The 10,654-nt window shown below is 36.1% G+C and overlaps 1 long non-coding RNA gene across 1 annotated transcript; it reads left to right on the top strand.

The window, feature by feature from the left end:
* Window positions 1-2,068: 2,068 nt before the first annotated feature.
* LOC148917356 (uncharacterized) lies at window positions 2,069-8,841 on the top strand. Its single transcript, XR_016127521.1, has 6 exons — window positions 2,069-2,158; window positions 4,362-4,996; window positions 5,259-5,608; window positions 6,892-7,536; window positions 7,633-7,812; window positions 7,900-8,841. It is a non-coding gene; the product is annotated as an uncharacterized LOC148917356 (long non-coding RNA).
* The last annotated feature ends 1,813 nt before the right edge of the window (window positions 8,842-10,654 follow it).

Below are 10,654 nucleotides of genomic sequence, written 5' to 3'. Positions count from 1 at the left end.
ATAGGTACAAGGCCTCAGCCCAACATAAATTAAAAAAAGCCACATAAAAAAAACCTAAAACAAACATCTAGCCCAATACAAACACAAAGGAAGAATCCTAAATTTGAAAAAACCTTGACAGTGTGTGTGAGAGAATCCCTCCCCCAATATCGCAACTACATATTAATACCCAAATTTTAAAAGTCGTTACAAATATCGCTTGTATTAAAATAAAATAAAATCAAACCCTACACATATCCTTAAAAATTAACTGATCCACAACAGCAGGAGCATCATCCCAAATATGAACACCCAAAGGCTTGGTGACCTCAATAGAAGCAAGCATATCAGCAACGGTATGCTTTCTCTAACGATATGATGAATTCGGAAAACACCACCAGTTATGATAGCTTTACATTTTACAGCTAAAGACAAGAGTGAACAACAGGTGAAGAGGATCACAACTAGGCGTATTCAAAATATCCACCGCCAAACGAGAATCGGACTCCACAATAAGGGGAAAATAGCGCAAGCCATAGAGGGTGGCCCACAATGTTAGCAGAGAATCCACCAACCCCCAGTCCCCATTGACATTTCTGATTAAACCACCAGCACCAATAATCCCTTCCTCACCTTTCCTGCAGCCATTAGTATTTAGTTTCCACCAACCAACAGGAGGAAAATTCTTGTCTGTTTCTCCCCTTTGTTGTCTTTCTTTTGTTTGAATGAAAGCTTCTATTGACCCAAAAAAAAAAAAAAAAAAAAAAAGGAGGAAAATTCCAAGTAAGAAGGACCTCAATCTTAGCGGCCTTACTATTAGTTATCAACTTGGCACATATCCAATCATTGGCAGCTTGATAGACGTTCCATTGCAAGTGATTCACTAAGACCCAAGAAAGGCATTCATTGTTGAACCTTCAGGTCCATACTTCTTCTTTGGGCTTGGAATTCGTGCTAGGGGCTTTACTTGTGAATGGGCCTCGGCATTGAAAGCTTCAATGGCGTGCCTTGTGTTCATTACCCTCTCTGTACGTCTCTCAGCTTCACATTGCTTCACAAAGGTAAACAGGTAAGTTCATATTTACCAAACTTGTCGTCAACAAAAAAAAACTCCAGCTTTTATCCTTGAGCTGCTGAAACAATCTTAGAAAACTTGGGATTTGAAAGCAGGAGTGGGAAAATGCTTCAGGAACAGGTTTTCTTCTTCAATCTCTTTTCTCAATTGCCCGTTATGCTTACTGCTATACTTGGATATAAAAAAAGAAAAGCAACTCTAAAAAGTGTTCTTGTAACCAATAAGCAATATTTATGCCAAACATCTCAACAACGCTTTTGATTGTCATGCATTGCATTTTGACATGTCAATAGCATTACTAAACAGACCCTAAATATAGTTGATCCCCTATTTTACTTTGCATAAGTTGTCAACTAAAGGACTAGAATAATAACAAGACAAGTTAAAACTACATATGAGTGCATGGGTGTTAAACTTAGGGTCCAAATTTTAGAATTCGATGTGTTTCTATGTAAGTGATATTAGGGAAGGATAATTCGAAACAAGACCTTAAATGAAGGGGAAACTACTCTTAACATTTGATTTACATTCCCCTTATTAAATCTAGTGTTTAAGACATGAGATATGAGTTATACTTAAGTTGCAGTTGATTTAATCTTTTACGTGAACAAAATATGACACAATATTGAAATTATTCTACGCGGTCAAAAGGAAGGAAGGATGGACAAAAACTAATTTATATTCAAGGATTTACAAAGTACATCGAACAACATGTACATAAAAAGAGTGACAAAATACACAGTTGTGATTATTGAAAAACTAAGACATCCCTCCCGCAATTGAAAATTAGGTTTTATAAAACTTTTTATATAAAATGAAACTTAGGTGCGGATGGGCCGAATCTTGGGCCTGGACGCTTGAGGACCAAGCTTGGCTATATTTTATGAGCCGAATATTGGGCCTTATTCTTTTGTAATTTTGGGCTGGACTTCATTGATGGACCTAGGTGAAGATGAAAAAACGACGACATTGTCTAGCGGACCAGGAGGACGCCCCAATAACACTACCAGTATCATTGTTCCAAACTCTTCGCGAATCTCTGCCTCCCTCTCACTCTGATTCTGACTGAGGAGTTACCAGCTTAAGCTCTACGGCCTCATTCAGGTATATTCAGTTTTCCCTCTCTAAATTATCTGTTTGGATGCCTAGAAAATCACAGAAGAAAATGCAAAAATCAACTTGTCATAAAAGTGAGATGGATATGATGGTGAAATAGTAATAGGTTTGAGCAGGAATTTTGTGATGGCAGTGAAAAAACCGAAGAGGGCCCTAGTCCTTGTTAAAGCTTTTGCATTGCGACTTTCGCAACCTCTTCTAAATCAAACAGCACTGGGGTTTGATCTATAAGCCTCAAATCTTTCTGCTGATCCATCTCCATGATATGATTGCCATTCTTCTTCTGTGGATTTAGCTTTCGATTGAGCTATATAAGTCATGGAAAACACTTGATAACCCACATTTTTCTTTTTCTTTTTTTCCAAGTTCTGTCGTATGGGTCGAAACCCATATATATTAGGTTGTCTTTTGATTGTGGGTAACTATTATGTTAGTAAATTTAGGAAGTTTTTGCGGTTTTGGTTGCTGGGTAGTGGCTTTTCATGTTACTAGTGTTTTAAATATAAGGATTAATTACAGTTTAGTAACCTGTAGTTACGAGCTTAAGATATGTTAATCTCTATCTTTTCAATTTTAACAATCACATATTCCAGTATTTTAAATTTGTTACAATATAATTCTAGTTAGGGTTTCAGTCTGATATCTCTGTTAGTTGCTTATGTGGCACTGTGAGTTCCACATTTTTTACATCTTTTAATTTTAAATTAATTAAAATATGAATAAAATATTAAAAACCAATAAAAATAAAAATAAAAATTTCTCTCTCTCTCTCTCTGTGCATTCTCCCGATCAAGCCTCTCTCCTCCTCACTGTTTGTCAACAACCACAAACACCAATCCCTACACCCCGATCCCCAGCCACCACCTCCATCACAACCACCCTCATCCCCAGCAAACCTCTCTCTCATATCTGCCATATATTTGAATGGGCCTCCGATTGGAAAAACTCTCTCTCTCTCTCTCTCTCACCCGATTTCTTCACACCCCCCCCACCTTCCATGACCACCACTCGTAAGCTCCAACCTCCAAACTCATCCCACAACCATCCTCTACCTCAGCCCGCAACCACCACCCCAAGAACCTAGAACCCCAGCTCGCAACCACTCAGACCTCCTCCCCTCCTTTCTTCCAATTTCTTCCCCCTCCTCATTCCTCCCGATTTCTCCCCCCTTCCAGATACCAACAAAGATCTGATCAAACAACCATTGTTGAAATCACAGTAGCCAATTTCTTCTCCAGTAAAGTGATTTTTTCCTCTGTTTTGATTGTGGCTTGGATGTTGATTTTTTTATGGGCAGAAGAAATCAGAGGATAGGGGGAGAAGAAATCTGGGTGAGGGAAGAAATTCGGGGGGAGGGAGAAATCTGGGTGAGGGAAAGAAATCGGGGTAGGGGAAGAATTCCCGAGCCCCAAACCCCAAACCCAATTTCTTCCGTTTATTCATTTTTGAAAGTCAGTGTTTGGTTGGTGAGAAAGTGAAGGAAAATGGGTGGGGGAAGAAGAAAATCGCAGGGGGGATGAGTTCTGTGGCTTTAGGGTTTAGGGTGAACCTTCCTGAACCACATTGCTTGGAATTTTCTAATATTTTAGGCCATCCATTGGATCAACAAGACTAGCTGATTGATAGTAAGGTGGATATTCTTCATTCGGCACTGTTTGAGCTCCCTGAGCCTGGGCAAAAACAAGAGAGAGGCCAGTGAAATAGTAGAAGAACATCAAAAGGGTTGACATGTTTGTCGTTCTTCTACCTGGTATATTCGTAGCTCTTAACAGAATGGTGGAATTTTCTGGGCTTTTGGAACACAGAGAGAGAGAGAGAGAGATGTTTTTTTAAAGGTTTTTAATATTTAATTTTAATCAATTTAAAATTAACAAAAATTGAAAAATGTGGGACTCACAATGCCACGTAGGCAACTAACGGAGAGATCTGACGGAAACCTAATGGCGGAACCACATTGTAACAAATTTTAAAAACCAGGGTACGTGCTTGTTAAAATTGAAAAGATAGGGACTAACAAGGGTGTAACCACAGGGTACTAAATTGTAATTAACCCTAAATATAATGTTCATGGATGCCAGCTTTTCATTTTTGTGACAGGTTTTGGCCTTAATTTTGGGCTTGAATTGATTGTTAATTTGTTCTGTTCTTGGTTATGTTGTGCATCTATTTTGTTGATGTGTTCATATGCCAGTGCTGATGGGCTTGCCCTGGTTGATGAGTTGCGCGCAGCTGTGTGCAAGGCTGCTAACCTTTGTACTTAGAAGGAGGGGAAAAACTTTCAAACCTCGTGGAATGATTTTGCTACTGAAGTGTGGAAATTATAGTTGAATGTATCATAACAACTGATGTCATAAAGAAATTCTCCAGGGTACCAATTTTTGGCAAATCAGTATGATGACCCTCTTTATTAAAAGTTGGTCCAGCCAAGCACACACACTCCATCTTGTTCCAATACACAAAGGGGTCTGAGTTATAACAGTTTGTCAAGGTTCGTATCTGTTCAGAAACAATATCATTAACCTGTTGTTCATAATTAATAGCTATCCCGTTCATTAACCTGCATGTAAGTTTCTTAAAAGGATAGCTACCAATTATGAACGGCAGGTTAATGATGTTGTTTATGAACAGATACAGACCTTGACAAACTGTTATAACTCAGACCCCTTTGTATATTGGAACAAGATGGAGTGTGCTTTGTGCTTGGCTGGACCAATTTTTAATAAAGAGGGTCATCATACTGATTTGCCAAAAATTGGTACCCTGGTGAATGAGTTTCCAATGCTCAAGGCTGGCGCACTGAAATTCTTCACAATGTTCCAGTAGTATGTGAGTACTTTACTTATTTTGGTGAATCAGGATATCATTTTTAAATTCATATGTTCAACTGAGTTATGTAATACTGGTTAAAATCTTCCATCGACCGCTCCCTCTCTCTCTGTTTTTGTCTATGTTAGTAGTTTCCAAATATTGCGTTTAACAAGTAAATGCTGATGTTTGGACTTTTTAGATCACTGTTTTTTTTCTTTCAAGTAAGTGTGTTTGTAATATTTAATTGTGTTAATAAACATGGAATCTGTATTGTGTCTAGGAAATTGGAAGCGCACATACATCGCTCTTAGGCATCTTAATGAGTTTCTCTCGTCTAATTCTTCTCCTGAGAGGAAGTATAGCCCTGCAGAGTATAGTATTTGGGTTCCACAAATTCCTCTGTCAAGGTTTATTTTATGCACTTGTCTCAATATATTCAAATGACAGAGGATTTCATTGGAGTGGTGATGCTTCTCTAACTACTTCATCTTCCCAGTTTCAAAGAAACTTGGGCCAAGTTACATACGGTTTGGACCCTATGCTTCCAGTAATCCGTTGCATTCATCCTCAACAAAATCTTAACTTAGTGACTTTGTTGAGCCTTTTGAGAAGTTATGCAAGTCAGCAGCTGTAAGTGACATTTCCTATTATTCCTGATGTGTATGAATCATATAGTTATTACAATTTGCATTGTCTGACAATGGTTTGTTGAATAAGCATATGAAACACAATGGGGATTAAAGTTGAGCCCGTTGGTAGACTGTGAATATGTTTCTAAAGGGTTGTTTATCATTATTTTATACTAATTAGAAACTGATTATGTGCACTGACCATCAACAATGATTTTAACTTGCAGTTTGATGGATGTTTATACCATAGTCTCTCTTTTCCATTATATGCTCTCCTTCCCCTCTCTGATATGAAACCACAGTTGCTTCTTAGAAAATACGTATCTGGCTCTTTATATCATTGCTATTACCTTCATAGAGTATTCTTCTTCTTCAATCATAATTTATTTTTAAGAAATAAATAGTTTGTTTAATCCAAACCATATTTCTTAGTAATGTACTCATAAGAATTTTTTGTGTGTATCTTATTGATATATCGTCTATTGGCTAAGAACATATGTGCATTGGACCCTACAGTTACACATTGCATAAAAATCCAGGAATATATTTTGTTTAGGCAAGTGTTGTGAGCATATTTGATTCATGTTGCAAATGTGGCCACGAAGAAACTACATATTTCAAGTTGGATGATGATAAAAATTACCACTTGCGTGGAAACGTTTATTGATTAGAAGTGTAAACGAAAGTTAGTTGAAAACAAATGGTGAATCTGGGGTATTAACAATGACCGCAGCCATGCATCGTATGTGTGATATGATTTTTAAAATTCTTGACACAATTCCAATTATTAAGTTCTTAAATATGTTTGTTAATAAAGTGTAGTATCAGGAATTAATTTGAGCATTGCTTCAATATGTGGCTATAGATAAATCCTTCAAGATGAAGTGACTGTAATATTTGCTCCAAGCTTTTTCCTTTATGGGATGGCTACTTCCCTCTTTATGATAAAATGCAATTACTCAGAAACCTGAAATTATTGGAATAATACCCTAGTCCTGTAGTTCCCAACTTCCTGTTGTTTAACTTCAACAGTTAGTTGTCAATGTAAACTTTAGCTGCTTAGGTGGATTGTTATCCATAACACATGACCATTCATATTGTCTATCGCCCCTGATATACTCTTGGGTAACCTTTTGCATCATGTTTGCTTTATTAATGTGCATCATTTGGCTGTCTTGAATTGTTTGACTGGATGTGTGTGATTATGTTGTGGAACTGTGGCTGTTAATGCTCAATTTCAATCGGGAAATTTCTTATTGTTTCCAACTGTAATTTCATCTGCAGCGATGTTGCTTATGTTAGTTCAAGTGGATCAATCATTGCTGTTGCTGGATATAACTCCAATAATGTTAATGTTGTTATATGGGATACATATACTTTGGCTCCACATGCCACCTACCACCTACCACCTTACCACCTACCACCTCACGGGCTTCTATCCTTTGTCATGAAGCTCTCTCTCTCTCTCTCTCTCTCTCTAAAACACACACACTCGCCTTGCAATTGCTATTTTGGAACTAAGGTAAAACTGGATGCATGCGATATTCTAGTCTCCAACATTCTAAAATCTTACCTGTGCTCTGGTAGATTGCTTTTTCAGCCGTAGTTATTAATTTTTTCTGTTCAGTTAATAATTTTTCTTCATCTTGTATATGCCTTGTCCTTTTTGTGTGAATGTTGTGCATGCTCTCTTTTTGTGTTTGATAATGACATAGGAAGTGGCTCTATCTTCCCCCTTATTGTGACTGGCGGAAAAGGTGGTGATGTTGGACTTCATGATTTCTGGTACATTGCTACTAGAAGAGTCTGATATAGGTGAACAAGTCATGAAGACATCATTGAATATTGATATGCATCCTGGGAATGCTACCAAGCTTGGGGAACAGAATCAAAATGGAATTCTTTGGTATATACCAAAGGCTCCCTCAGGTATAACCTGACAAATTTTCATGCAACATTAACTCTGAAATATCAATTCTTTGTCCAATTATCATTTAACCTTTTGATGAATTAATCTGAATGAAGGGAGAGTCACCAAGAAATCTATAATCCCAAAATACCAGTTTGTTCTTAACGGGAAGCAAAGATGGAGATGTTAAGCTTTGGGACACCAAGAGAGCTAAGTTGGTATATCACTGGCCGAAATTGCATGAAAGGCACACAATTTTGCAACCAAGCACTCGAGGCTTTGGTGGAATAGTCCAGGTAAGTCCTTTGTTCATGCAATAATGTGATGACTTAAAGTCTTATATCTGTAGTTAGACATGTTAAATGATTTCCCTTATGTCGAAGGTTTTGCATATTGTACATTTTGTGGGAGGAGGTTTAGCCATAATCAGCTCATGCGCCTATTCAATCGTTTTATGACCAAGGTATATACAGTCTGGTATAAGGAGAAAACACAATATTGTTTGGATAAATTTGAGTATTCTCAGCTCTGGCAACATCTTTGACTTGCTCTTAATTGTGTAGATAGAAAAGAATGTCATTTTATCTGGCTGCAGGTAGAATTGCATATTAGCAACGCACCTAGATTGTAGATAAAAAAGGGAAAGATTGTATTGGTTACTGAAAATGTATAAGATAATGGCAATGCATTACTTAAAAAAAGGCAATGTATTCAATTATTATTATCCTTCTTCTCTCTCTCTCTCTCTCTCTCTCTCTCTCTCTCTCTCTCAATATTGCTTTTGTCCTTGATAACAATGAAATCATTGAAATGCATAGGAAAAGTGGAGCAATGAAATTGTGGACTAGGGTATTCTAGGGAAGGGATAGATCAAAACGAGGTTGTGACGGGATGGCTGGATGGGGAATAAGTTTCAGCATAGCTGCCAGAGTATTCTTGAGAGGATTAGGAATTTAAAGATGAAGTTTCTGTCAGCCGAGAGTCGTGGGTTTTGAGTTGCAGGGTTTTGAAGCTTGAAAGAAAAAGGTTGCCTGATCTTTTTTCAGGTGATTGTTGTCTGAGAGTATTGTGAGAAAGGATGATCTCTTAGCTCAAATGGAGTATTGAAGCTCAGTATGGAGAGGGGATTTGAGGGTTTATGTCATTCTCTTATTTTATCAAGAGAAAGTGATGCTGAGCAGACCTAGACAGACTCACACAAAGCTCACAAAAGAATGGGACTGTGCTTGGTCACTTATTGGTTTCCCAACAAAAAAATATGTTTGGCTTGTTTTTACCAATCCCCTATTTGCATTGCGATAAATTTGAGATACACTTTGCACCAATGATATTGCTTGTGTTGGTGCATAATTGTAAAAAACACTGGGCTATTTAAAACTGGTTGACAAATCCCTTAAAAAAGAACTTATAATCCAAAAGGTGTGTTCTTTTTTCAAAAAAGTGCGCACACAATGTAATTACCGCCCCACTCAATTTGTTCAAGTGGCTAATTGAACAGTGGCAACTAGTTCACCTAACGTTAAAAATTGGTCTAGTTTGAGTGGGTTCTACTGCCCGCATCTAGTAACGACTTGCAGCTATATGCAAGCGCATCATCATTTCCACTGGGCTCTGCAATAATGCTAAAAGGAAAATACTTGCCTCTTTTTTTGTAAGTGGGAATTCCTATTTTCTTGTTAATCAAAGTTTGATCGTGTAGAGATTTATTGTTTTATATTTTTTTGAATTATTTTTGCATATGTATCATACTGTGATTTGCAAGAATTAGGAATACCTCTTTCAAGGGAACGAGGGAACTAGGGATACAATGTCTATCTTAAAATAAAAGAAGACATAGAAGTAAATAAATTCCAAAATTATGCATATATGCTTATATGTGTCACATATTATCATATGCATGTGTAAGGCAATTGATGGAATCAATGTCGTGGGAGAACAAAAAAGCAACTAAAACCTGAGATATCTTAGCAAATAATATCTTAAGACTGTACAAAAACTTAACCATTAAATTATTTTACGTGAATAATTACCCTATATATATATGTAGATAAACAATAAGCTCAAAAAAATTGCAAATATTTCCTAAAATTTGTTAGAAAAAAAATATGTCCAATCTTATGATAACAACATATAATTGGTGGAAAATTAAGAACCGGGTAAACAATGAAGAAAATTTGCTCAAGTGAAACAGGAAGGGAAACGTGTCAGGCAAAGCAACAAACAAGCAACAGCAATTCAATCCTTTTTTCATCTGTGGATCGCCACCAAACTTTGTTTGCTTCATCTGCCAAAAAAAATATATATATTAATTATAATGATTTTTTTCTTAAAAAAATTAAAATTATATAACTGTATTAATAATGCAGTGAAACTATCTTTGTATGTACATATATTAGATGTTTTAAACAATATTACCATATTAATTAACAATCTAGTTTGTTGGGAAAGACCAAAAGAGGTACATTCAAAACAAAGGAATTAAATTAAGAGATATTTAGTCATATACCAATTCTTAGTACTAATAATATAAATAAATCCTATTAAATTACTTTGATGCCCTATTGAGTGTTTTGGGTATTTTTATGAGGTTTTGGTTTTAGTGTTGGGATTGTTTTAAGAAATTGATGGTAGTTTTGTAATTTATATGAAGTTAAAAGCCTCTTTGTTATGTTGTAAATAGGCTTTGAGTGTGTTTTTAAAGTTCATTATATATATATATATATGTATTATAATTTGAGCTCCTATAATAGGTATCATAATGAATCTCCCTAAAATTAAAAGGAGCCAAAAAATTCATAGGTCTGTGTCAGAGTTATCAAACAAAACATCAGTCTCAGGGACTATACACGTTGGAGTGGTGATTTATCCATCCGCATATAGATTTTTTCTAATTTGAGCTCCAATAATTATTGAAGAAGTGGAACTATGGACTTGACAAGTTTACATTAGCAATAATGAAATGATTTATACCAAATTACTATTTGTTCATGCATGAATTTATTGCCCTGAAATGTGTAACAACTATATATAAATTTATTTGATTTTGACCAATCACCAACAAAACAAATGCGTGCATGAGATTCTTGACTATAATTTCAAAAAGAAAGATTTCATATATGAAATATTGAACAAATAAAA

Source organism: Prunus mume, linkage group LG5, assembly GCF_029339155.1.
Source record: "Prunus mume cultivar Tortuosa linkage group LG5, ASM2933915v1, whole genome shotgun sequence".
NCBI classification, from domain to species: Eukaryota; Viridiplantae; Streptophyta; class Magnoliopsida; order Rosales; family Rosaceae; genus Prunus; species Prunus mume.
Note: the sequence above shows the minus strand (reverse complement) of the source record. Positions and strands in the feature narration are given on the sequence as shown.